Raw genomic sequence first — 13,105 nt, 5'->3', positions numbered from 1 at the left:
GCGCTACTCTCAGTGCAGAGGCGGGGCTCTGGTTTTCGCACCCAACCCGGACAATACTCTGCAACAATTTCTTGCACAGTCCTGGTGCTCTCCGGACTTGGCGGGAGCCGCCATCTTAGGTGTGACTCACGGCTTGAGGGAGCCTCCATTTTAATCACAGTCTCAGCAATTACACTAGGGCTCTCGGCATTGAAAGAGGGGTAGACTTCTGGTTTTCCCGCCAATCCCGGACAGCTTTCTGCAAGGTAATTCGCCGCCTTGAGCGCAGCGGCACGTGCACGCTTCCAGCTTGGGGAAAATTGCCATCGTACTAGGTCAGCGTCGACTAAAGGGTAACCCTCACAGGGGCCCCTTGGCATAAACAGGGTGGACGGTGCCTCTGACAGGCATATATCCCACGTGGGTGACACCACAAAAAGTATCGATCTGCACATGGACGTGGGGTCTTGTTCTTCATCTAAAATACATGCGTACGGCCACCCTGGAATTTTACGCATATGATCACAGACCTCCACGTTGGATATAGGTGCGGGAAGGCCTCCTACGGCTACCACACGGCGGGATTAAAATCTTGTCTCAAGGCCCAGGCGAGGAGCTCGTGTCCGGACTTTACAAACATGGTGGACAATTTTGACAAAAAAATAGAATACGGCACCCCAGGTCTGATCTCAGCAGCGCCTCCAAATGTAACGGGTATTCCTCCACCCAATCGCAGATAGAGTGTAGGTGTGGAGAACTTGGCGTTACCAGGTGTGGTGCTTTACCTATTTGGCTCATGGGAGGGCTGAGCTTCCGCCACGGGGAACCTGGGGCAATTATAATATGAGTAACCTCGTACTCGATGCAGCGCCTCCACCTGCGATGGCTCCCACCAGAGGGGGAGTGGTTCCTCGCAGGACAATATATATCACTCAGCACACAGTATGTAAAACAACCAATGCCTTTACTAGTGCAACCGTACTAATGCATAACAATCAACAGGTGTCTCTCCCTAAAGGAGACACGAACTACTGCATCTCGCAGGACGCTACCCCCTTCACCAGGGGATCCCACCCCGTGTCCAGTAACCCCACACAATATGTCCCCCACCCTTCAAGTGAGATAGATATGTGTGACTGCTCAGCCACTGGTCTGTGTGAATCTAATATAGTATCGTTGGTGCACTTGGTGAGGGTTACCTGCCAAGCACACCAGTGCCCGGGCCTGCCAAGGAGCTTCGCAAAGGATCCGATGGCAGATGAATACAGGAACTACCGTCCGGGGCGATCCCACCCAGATGGCTGCTGCAGCGACAGCGAAGGTCTGAGCCCAAACCTCTGGATGGACGCGCCGCATCCGCTGGGTCCCTAACTGGCTCTGAATAGTAAGGGGCAGGGTCCCTAACCTGGGGCCTGTCCCTGACACAACTCACACTACTGGTTGGCTCAGGGCTATCTCGGGCCTCGGGGGCTGCTGGCCTAGTGCAGGGAGTCACTGACTCCTGCACCCTACCTCCTTCCCCTAGCTGCCCCTGGCGCTGACTGACTCTCTCCTCAAAACCCAGCGAAATGTATCCATATCCCTGACAGGGCAACCCTCCAGCCCTATTGGCCATGCTGAGGAACCTGGTGCCTTCCACCCCTAGCCTCCTGGGAATTGTAGTCCCGTGGAGGCTAGTCCTATATTGGGGCAGCGTGCGCAATTCTCCTGCGCATGCGCAACTCTCTAATGGCCGCCGTAACTCCCTAGCTTCAACCGCGCATGCGCGATCATGGCGCATGCGCACGCTGTCAAGAGAGAGGGGATTTGGCCCGGGATTAAAGGGGTTACACCCCATTTGGCCACCCTCTACTCTCACCTGGGAAGCAAGGGGTTAACTGGACTGATGTCCAGTAATGTGGTTTTGCCTTGCTTCAGCCATCCAACTGTTTATTCCCCTGTAAAAATGTATTGTGTCTGTTCCAGTGACTGCACCACACAAACACTGGGATCCATCTGGGAGGGCAAGGGTTAATAGTTGAATAGTGATTATAGCCCTTTGTTTAAGTTACCCTCAAAGATGCCTGCCTACTAAGGAATGCGACCAAATGTTTGCAGGAAGCTGGAGTGGTTTGGGAGTGTTATAACTCACACTTACAAGCCATAGTATCCTGCCTGACACCCCATTTGGTAGACTGGCCAAACGCCCCTGATTTAGGAGTGGGGCTACAGAATGAGTGACCTTATTAAATATAAGAATATTATGAGATGTCCTCAGCTAAACGTGCTAAAAGCTACATATGTGTATTCGTGGGACTGATTCGCACATAAGGATTACAGACACATGATGTTTAGCTGGTACTAAGAGCCAGATATTAATATCTCTCTTCATTTTAGTACTACACGGTAATATTTAGTCTCATTGGGAGCGTCATGCGTGACGGAATGTATTAATAAGACTCGCGTGCCAGTAAGTACTACTGAACCGAAGTTATGAAGTTATTTACAGTGTATATAGGATTTTGGATCTGCTCTGAAAATGCAGACTCCATCTGCTATGTTAATAGGGCAGGGAGAGCATCCTGAAAGAATTAGCATAGGCCAGTGATCAAAAGGTAACTGCCCTAATTGTTTATACTGGGGGCAAGAACCAAGGAACTGAGTGTTTTTAAGTGTGATACTTCACACTTACAATGGAAGCCAAAATCTGCTTCAAAGAGATTTTTTCTAGCCAACTCAGCATCTAGGGTTAAGAGATGGGTTTGGAATGGTATTTAAACCAGAGTCAGACCTTACTTAAATGTCTTCATGTGTCTTCATGATCTTCATGTATTGCTGTGATGTCTTCATCTGAAACTGAATTATGGAAGAAATGGCCCATCCTGTATCCTGATGGCTTTTCTTGTCCTAACCTTTAAGTAAGTGTCCATATTTTGTCTGTTATTTGTATATCTCGTGTGTTCACCTTTTTCAAGGAATAAATTATATTTTATCATATCTAAGTCTCGTCCAGTTCAACCCAGATATATATTTGGTGGTGTATTATTCATAGCCTGTCACAAAGCTCCCATCACACACGCATCAACAATGGCGGCCCCCGCTAGCCCGGTGCGCCGCTGAGCCTCCTACGGCTCGGATCGCTCCCTGCTCCGGCCCCCACCTTTGGAAATAGCCGGCGGGTCCGTCACTTGCTCCGGCGGCACCCGCGACCACGCTGATCCAAAGGAGGGGGGTCTCTGGGAGCCGGAGGGCACCGGGGGTGCATATTAGTCAACAAGTTTCTATCCTCTTAGTTAAATTGTGTTATTGGAAAATTGGGAACAAGGGGTTCCCACTCAGGACATACTTGAAAACAAGGTTACTCTCAATGTATTATTTCCTGGTAAAACATGTTACAAAGAAATTACTTGTTTCAGTCCTTCGTCTTCTTCTTCTTCCCGTATAGACACATAACAAGGGATCATTTCAAAGCATAATTTCTTGAGTTTTAATTAATTCCTTTATTACATGATAATCAACTAACCTGTTTAATAGGAAGGCCTCTAAAGTTCCATATAAACAATTTGAGTGGTGAATGGGTTTTAACTCATTGTGAAGGCAAAACATGTCTAGCAGATACACCCTATGTGAAACCCCATGTAATAGAATGAAAAATAGAGCATTTATACCTCCAACTTAAGTCAATAACTGCTTTGTGATACTACAAGCCAGTAAATGCTTCCTAGTTCTAGTGTTATCAGCAACCTAGTCATCAAGAGCTTCAAGACTAGTCGTTGTGCTCAAAGTCTCCATAGAAATGCAAAATATTTCAGAACAAGAGTGCACTGCGTTTGCATTTAGACAAATATGACTGAACTGGACTTTGAGACAGGTTGGCAATACTGATATTTTCTCCCTCACACACAAATAAATAGGGATTGGTTTCTGTTCTATGGTTTTATCGAGAATTGTGAAATCTGTAAATATGGTATACAGGGATATACCAAATAAGTAAACATGGGAAGGATGTTTATCCAGGAAGTAATCTGATTGCCAATTCTTGGTGTCAGGAATTAATTTATTTTCCCCTTATGAGATATCATTGGATGATATTTCACTGGGGTTTTTTGTTTTCCTTCGTCTGGATCAATAAGTAAGTACGGATAAAGGATAAAGTATCTATAGTCTAAATTTAGTATAGGTTGAACTTGATGGACGCATGTCTTTTGAAGTGAAACTTCTTTAGTGGCCCCTCATTTGAACTGGGGCAAAAATGGATTGTGGAGACAGAAATTAAACGGATGTGACGTCAGTGCTGGCAGTTGAGGCCGGGCTGTGTTCTGGCTCAGCCCGACCCCAACACTGACATCCCAACCGCTCCACAAATCAGATGCGGCCGCTCCTAATGGCCGCCGCTCCTCCTACACGGCCGCAGACTTATGCGGCGGTGGCGGCGATAGCCGCCGGCGCCACTCCTAACGTCCGCAATTTCCCCCAGGTGGAGATGCGCACGGGCGGCATCCGGGGCAACCCGCTGACCGGCTCCTGGGACCAGGCCCGCTCTCTGTCCCAGCCGCGCGCTCTGCCGGGCTGGTGATTCAGACAGAGCCCCCCTGCGCATGCCATTCCCCCCCACACGTTCGTCGCTGCCGTTCCTAACTGCTGCCGCTGCCCACGCCCGCTGACATGCGCGGTAGTCATGGCGACGCTCACGGACAGCTCTGAGACCTCCTTGCGCTGCCGGGTGAATGAGGAGGACGGCTTTCCCTCCTCCTCCCTCGCTCCCCTCTCCCCCGCTCAACATTTACTCACAGCCGAGATCCTGCACTGGTGCGGCTGCGCCGAACTGCTGCTGCTCTCCGCGGGGGCCGTGGACGTGGTGCGGTACGTGGTGAGCCAGAGCTCCTTCCAGTACTGCGTGCTGGTGACGGCGGTGAGCACCGGGGAGGCCGAGGGGGCCACCAGCAGCTGGAGGAGTGGATGGGGAACATGAACTTCACGGCTGAGGTGATGTGGGCGCCGCTGCTGCTGATCCCGATCTCCCCCCACCTATTCCTGGCCCCGGCCTTCTCGTATCTCTTCCCGCTGCTACCTGGCGGAGACCTGCAGGCTCTCAACTGCAGCTGGCCAGACAAGAAGAGGATCCCGGGGCTGGGGGACGTGGAGCTGCCCTCCTTGCCCCCCGAGCTACAGCTTCACATCCGGAGACTCAACCACCTGATGGAGGGTATTGGGGTGAGAGAGGAGTGCTTCTCGTGGGGCACCTGAGTAGGATCATTGCAGGGGAGCTGGCCAGCTATCCTCAGACGAGAAACCGCAGGAAGCACACACACAGACTGACAAACACACAGACTGACACACACACAGACTGACACACACACAGACTGACACACACACAGACTGACACACACACACAGACTGACACACACACACACACACACAGACTGACACACACACACACACACACACAGACTGACACACACACACAGACTGACACACACACAGACTGACACACACACACAGACTGACACACACACACAGACTGACACACACACAGACTGACACACACACACAGACTGACACACACACACACAGACTGACACACACACACAGACTGACACACACACACACAGACTGACACACACACAGACTGACAAACACACAGACTGACACACACACAGACTGACACACACACAGACTGACAAACACACAGACTGACACACACACAGACTGACACACACACAGACTGACACACACACACACAGACTGACACACACACACTGACTGACACACATACACACACACACTCACTCACTGACTGACACATACACTCACACACTCACTCACTGACTGACACATACACTCACACACTCACTCACTGACTGACGGACATACACACGCACTCACTGACTGACGCATGTACACACGCACTCACTGACTGACGCACGTACACATGCACTCACTGACTGACACACGTACACACGCACTGACTGACGCACATACACATGCACTCACTGACTGATGCATGTACACACGCACTCACTGACTGACGCACGTACACACTCACTCACTGACTGACTGATGCACGTACACACTCACTCACGTACACACTCACTCACTGACTGACACGTACACACTCACTCACTGACTGACGCACGTACACACTCACTCACTGACGCACGTACACATGCACTCACTGACTGACGCACGTACACACTCACTCACTGACTGACACACGTACACACTCACTCACTGACTGACACACGTACACACTCACTCACTGACTGACACACATACACACTCACTCACTGACTGACACACGTACACGCTCACTCACTGACTGAAACACGTACACGCTCACTCACTGACTGACACACGTACACGCTCACTCACTGACTGACACACGTACACGCTCACTCACTGACTGACACATGTACATGCTCACTCACTGACTGACACACGTACACGCTCACTCACTGACTGACACACGTACACGCTCACTCACTGACTGACACACGTACATGCTCACTCACTGACTGACACACGTACACGCTCACTTACTAACTGACACACGTACACGCTCACTCACTGACTGACACACGTACACGCTCACTCACTGACTGACACACGTACACGCTCACTTACTGACACATACAGACTGACACACACACACCCCAGTGATGCGCCGAACAGCGCCCCCAAGTAATGTGCCTACTCCCCCGCTGCCGAGCACCTCCCATGTCCCGTACCTCCGCTGGGGGGCTGGCTGCAGCAGGAAACACAGCCCACAGCTCCACCGGGGGAGGAGACTCAGACAGAGTTCCCCATGTCTGCAGCTAAGTCGTGGTGGGGGTAGGTCACAGAGAGAGACATACACACCACAGAGAGACACACACACAAACACACTCTGACTCACGCAGACACACACACACACACACACACACACACACACTGACTCACGCAGACACACACACTGACTGACCCACGCAGACACAAAGAATTCAGTTACTATAAATATAGATGTGCAAATAGCTAAAACATGTGGTCAAACTTTTGTGTTTTGGAAGTGAAATTGTTTTGTGATTTTTAATTAAAAACATCACCATCACAAATAAAATTTCTGTGACAAAAAACAAAGAAGTTTCACTTACTATGCGCGTGCTCAGCACACACAGCTTTTTTTCAACCTCATCTACTAAGTAACTATGTAGCTATGTAACTATATAAATACGGTCCAGGTTTTGGATTGAGGTTGGGAGTGCCTGGGCTACATACTGTAGTTAACATGGCTTGCTTCGTGGGGCAGCGTCATCCAGTTCAGGCTTTTATCTTTTGATGTCGTCATTATTAGGATATATCATTAATTCAGAAAAAACAAGGGAACACAAAGTGATTGTGCCCCTAAAAGAATTCACTAAACTGCACACCACTGGAATAAAATGTAACTTTTAATAAATTTACTTAAAACATATATTACCAAAGAAATGTGTAACCGGATTTAAAATAAATTAAATTAAATCAACAGTACCTAGCATCTATGTCGTCAAATAATTATAATAGAAATACCCCTGTTACCCAGCTAATGATGGTGGGGTATAGAGGGCATAGAATACTATGAGTCAGGGTGTAACCCCCTCTGGGTCAGCTAACAGACCAGGTGATAAAGGATGTGAAAGTCAGCGAGGAAAGGTTTGTAATAGTGGATGAATACACAGTCCACCTAGTATAGTAATGTGTTATTCAGGCACCTCAGTCATATACAGGCATACCCTGGTTTAAGGACACTCACTTTAAGTACACTCGCGAGTAAGTACATATCGCCCAATAGGCAAACAGCTGCTCACGCATGCGCCTGTCAGCACGTCCTGAACAGCAATACCGGCTCCCTACCTGTACCGAAGCTGTGCGCAAACGGGGAGACTATAGAGCCTGTTATAAATGTGTTATTTGCATCAGTTATGCACGTATATGACAATTGCAGAACAGTACATGCATCGATAAGTGGGAAATGGGGAGTACTTCACTTTAAGTACATTTTCACTTTACATACATGCTCCGGTCCCATTGCGTACGTTAATGCGGGGTATGCCTGTATATGGTTAAATGCAGGTTAGAAGGTGCAAGCACCATGAGTGTAGATTGAATAACTAACACTCATGGAGCAGCTAAGAAGCAGTATAGTAAATTCACAGCACATAAGCTGTAAAAGCACATATATAGCTAGGTGGAAAAAATGACATCAAACCTCACTGACTAGCGACACTAGACTTAAATAGAAAGGTGTCATGATCTGTATAAACTGAACCAGGAGACTACTAACACTACATTAAACATGTCCAAGTAGGAGACTGACAATATTGCACGTACACTGCTTCTTAGCTGCTCCATGAGTGTTAGTTATTCAATCTACACTCATGGTGCTTGCACCTTCTAACCTGCATTTAACCATATACTGTATATGACTGAGGTGCCTGAATAACACATTACTATACTAGGTGGACTGTGTATTCATCCACTATTACAAACCTTTCCTCGCTGACTTTCACATCCTTTATCACCTGGTCTGTTAGCTGACCCAGAGGGGGTTACACCCTGACTCATAGTATTCTATGCCCTCTATACCCCACCATCATTAGCTGGTTAACAGGGGTATTTCTATTATAATTATTTGACGACATAGATGCTAGGTACTGTTGATTTAATTTAATTTATTTTTAATCACGTTACACATTTCTTTGGTAATATATGTTTTAAGTAAATTTATTAAAAGTTAAATTTTATTCCAGTGGTGTGCAGTTTAGTGAATTCTTTTTGGGGCACAATCACTTTGTGTTCCCTTGTTTTTTCTGATTCACTTTTCAGTTCACAGTTTGCACCCACGTCTTGATTACCCAAATATTTGTTCATTAATTCATCTCAATTAGTATGGCTTTGTGATCACTCCCTACCTCTTCCCTTTTGTATATCATTAATTCTGTGTATTGCATGATTGTAATATAGGGTTGCCACATTTAAGTTTTTATAATACGGGACACAAAAATCCAGTATGAAAGGGTCATGTTATAATAAAGTGATGAATGGTATCTCCGGCTTGATCACCATATTATTTGTTTTTTTATCATCTCTGCTCTTGGCTGGGTGGGAAACACGCGCATTGAACTAACAAGTAGCGGTGGGAGAAAAAGTAACACCTGTAGGGGTGGGTGTCCTGGTATTATGAGATGACCAGGGAGTGTCCTAACTTTATTATTTTAATAATTTAGTAAGCGACACCTATCAGAAAAGATAACTATTACTAGAGTAGAAATCAATTAAGTTTTTATGACTTATTTCATGACAGTAATTTTACATTCGGGCATTTTATGGGATGGCGCTAAATACAATGATGCGTCTCGACAGACCTTTCCAGGACAATGGGACAAGTCAATGAAATAAGGGACAATCCTGTCTATACGGGACATCTGGCAACCCTATTGTAATATCACATGCTTATTGTTTCATATAGTATATTGTTTCACTGGTTTTTAATTATTAATATTTTTGTTTGTGTCTCACTGCTCAGGAGCTGACCCATCAGTGTGACATAATGGATACTGTTTAACAGAGAGCATGTACAACTGAGCTCCTATTTGCCATTTTGTCTTTCCTTTGCGTCGGTTACTTGGATATGGGTTACTATGTATACTATGCATGTTACTATGACAGCCAAAATTGTGTGATATCACTTTGGGTTATGGCGGGTTGTACGGAGGTGCAAAAGGGGACGGCTATATTTACTGGTGTCCTCACTGTGAGTATATAATTCATATCTCATCCATGTTGGTGTATGTTTGTCAATTACAGTATTTCTCTTGGTGAAAGTCTCGGTGTGAGATTGCAATGTCGATTTTGCTAATAAATATGTTTGTCGTGTGTTACGCAGGTAATGGATTGGTAGCGATTGGTATGGTAATGTTAGGAACTTTGGATATATTATCATGACGTAGAAGGTGTGTGGCAGAGAGTAAGAGGCTCACACCAAGGAGAAGAGAGTATGAAAAGGAGGAGCGGGGGGTGGGGGGTTCTGATTGTACAGCTACTGTAGCAAAGGAGGCTGGGAAGTCTCAGGCTCAGCTGGGATTAGTTATTTGGCCTGCTGCAGCGAGGCACAAAAAGCCAGGAGCTGCTACTTCCCGACACGGCAAATAGGAGACATAGCCTTCCACTTGTCATGTGTGTACATAGGTAATTAATTGGTAACGATTGGTAACGTTAGGAACTTTGGCTTTATTACACTAACATAGAAAGTAAAAAATATTGTTACAACCTCAAATTCATGAGGAGGGCACGGCAGCACGGCATGGACAGCTTATACAGGGTGGAGGACAGACGTTGGGGTGGGGGGAGAGAGTAGCAGGCCTGGAGAGAGGATGGCAAGAGGCATAACATGCCCAGATCCAGGGGAGAGGAGGGAGGAACTGGGTGTGAAGCAGCGCCTGGCAGCCCGGGGGAGGGCAACAGGTAACTGCTAGACCCAGTAAACGTAATGCAACAAAGTCAGATATAGCCCCAACGAACTAGGCCTGGGGAGCAAGCATGAATTATTTCAGAGGTCAGCTGAAAGCATGTGGCTCGCATGATTGTTTTATAGCTAGCAAAGGAGAATGGGAAGTGTCTGATATTTAAAGGTACAGCTCAGCTACAATTAGGAAATCGGCCTGCTGGAGCCAGGGAGACCGGAAGCCAGGATCGGAATTACTCCCGCACACAACAAATACAAGGATAGACTGCCACAAGTGTGTCTGTACGATTTTGTTCCTTTTGGGATTTGCCTTTTTCAATATCTCAGCCATCCCAGTTTCAGAACCTGGACTGGTGAAGCAACTCCAGCAGCCAGGAAGACAATCGTTCAACACACTTAGGATGTTAATGCCTCGCAGACTGCAACTACTCAAATTGGAAACAGAAACTGAACTGCAAATGTGTGAAGAGAAAACATGCGGATGAAAGTGAGTCCTGTCAGAGAAGAAATAAATGATGCATTTTAGGATTAGCCTGTGGGGACACTTGCTACAGCTGAATGTCAGGAAACGATACAAAGGCCACCAATACATTTATTTAAAAAGACTGGTGACTGCATCATTGCTTAGGTCATTTTGGAAATCTTTCATGCATATTAAAAGAAATAACTTTTTAAGAATACATCTTAATATAAAAAAGGTAATTACTAAAACATATGGAAGCCTTAGTCTTTATTTTCCTCAGAAGGAACACATTCCAGTTACAGCTGGCTCTAATATTAGGAATTATTCATGAATACAATTGATTAAAACCAATATTATTCCTTTCTTTCTCTTTCTTTCTTTCTTTGTTTATTTTAGCTTTGCACAAATATAGTGCAGTAACATGTAAATGACAATTAACTCATTGTAAGTGTAAACTAGAGACAGGTTCCTATTAATTGCTGGGAACCCATTTACAGTTGATGTTGCATTGCTGTATAATGTATATGATGTATTATAATGTATTTGGCATTGATTTGTTACATTTGATTCCTTTTCCTTCTTCTGTCATAATCACATTGAGTCTATGGGGCCTATTATAGTCGCTTCGATAAAATCACTGCCATATTGAACGGTTTGGCATGACCTACCTCACAGTCTGACGTTTGTGTTATCACGGTATTCGGAAAGAATTATCGCAAGTCAGATACTGTTCGGTAGGAAAATGCACCACTCGGGATAGAAGTGTCCTTATCTCAGTCTTTTTCTAAGTTCTGCCCATGTGATCTGCCTGCAGTCTCTAAGGGCTGTAATATAGTGCGCGCACGTGCGTCAATGATATTTGCCCATTACTGTACAGTATGTGTTGGGGTGGGGGTGTTGTTGGGGGTAGAGAGGGTGGGTAGTAGGGTGTCCATTGATTACTTGGTGTTATCTTTGCTCTTATTGAGGGCATAGGTAACCACATTGTCAATCAATGGGTGTATTGGATAGTATTGGTTGTTGTATTGTATTTATATGTTTATTGGAGGTAGACGTGGGTGGATGAAGGTTGGATTTGCCCAGGGTGGGTTTTAGGCCTACCGGGTGGGTAGAGGGAGTGGTTAACCCCTTCATTATCTTAGTGGCAGTATCCGCTAAGGTAATGAAGGGGTTAACTCCTCCCGCAACCATACCGGTAGGCCTAAACACCTACCCTGGGGCAACTCAACCTTCACAAATCACATCTACCCCCACCAAACAGGTCACGGGTATTTAACCCCTTCATTTCCTTAGCGGTTAGCCGCTAAGGTAATGAAGCTGCTTGTAAATGTATTTTTATTACATAGGATTGAAGCAGGGGGTCTCCGGAGCTGATATTAATGCGTGGCTGCTCTGGAGACACCTGGCTTAAATCTGATGTAGTAAGAATACATTTTTCCATCACAGTCACATCGTGGATCCCATCTCGCCACCCTTCAGGTGTCGATATCAGAATGTGCGAATTGCAGCTGCGATGTGAATAATGCCCACTCCTCTCCTGTTCTCAACACTAGTTCAGAGTTCTATCAGAACCTCAGTCCCAAGGTAGCTCTTTAATTCAACAGGAGAATCCTGCAACAAAGTTTAATGACAAAATAAAATGGTGCTAACTACTTAAGTCGTATTTGGGAACTAAATTATTTAAAATGTGATATTCCGTTTTCATCTTTGAATGGTCCAGGATGTACATTAACCCTTGGGGTGCCCTGAGTGTCACAAAAGCCGCACCCTATTTACCATTATGAAATTCTTGAAACATCATTTGAATGTGGTTGTTGCCAAAGGGGGATCATGTTCATGACTATTGGAGTGAACGTGACCGCAAGAAGACAGTACTCTGCTCTGGAACACATCAGCTGCTTGTTGCCAATAGACAATGATAGCATGATCATTATGGGCTGATATCCGCCAGGATTAAGGAAAGGCAAATACCCATTCCTCCATATCATTTGCTAAAAATTTGTCTCACAGAAAAACATTAAGGGGCCTTCATAAAATATAACCAGTCATAAAATAAATCGCCGGGCCGTTTACGCCGCCAGTTTTTTGAGCGTTACTATCACGGTATTCAGAAAGCCTTGATTACCTGTGATAGAAAAATTCCCAAAATGAGCGAGTAGCCGGCGACGTGATGATTGCCTCTCTCAAAAGGGCGCACCAGGCGA

At 46.1% G+C, this 13,105-nt stretch overlaps 1 pseudogene; it reads left to right on the top strand.

Annotated features, from left to right (window-relative positions):
- Nucleotides 1-497: 497 nt before the first annotated feature.
- Nucleotides 498-12,842, top strand: LOC142492381 (sec1 family domain-containing protein 2-like; annotated as a pseudogene).
- Nucleotides 12,843-13,105: the final 263 nt, after the last annotated feature.

The sequence above is a fragment of the Ascaphus truei genome, chromosome 4 (assembly GCF_040206685.1).
Source record: "Ascaphus truei isolate aAscTru1 chromosome 4, aAscTru1.hap1, whole genome shotgun sequence".
NCBI lineage: Eukaryota > Metazoa > Chordata > Amphibia > Anura > Ascaphidae > Ascaphus > Ascaphus truei.
The sequence above is the reverse complement of the archived record's forward strand: the minus strand, read 5'-3'. Positions and strand labels throughout refer to the sequence as shown.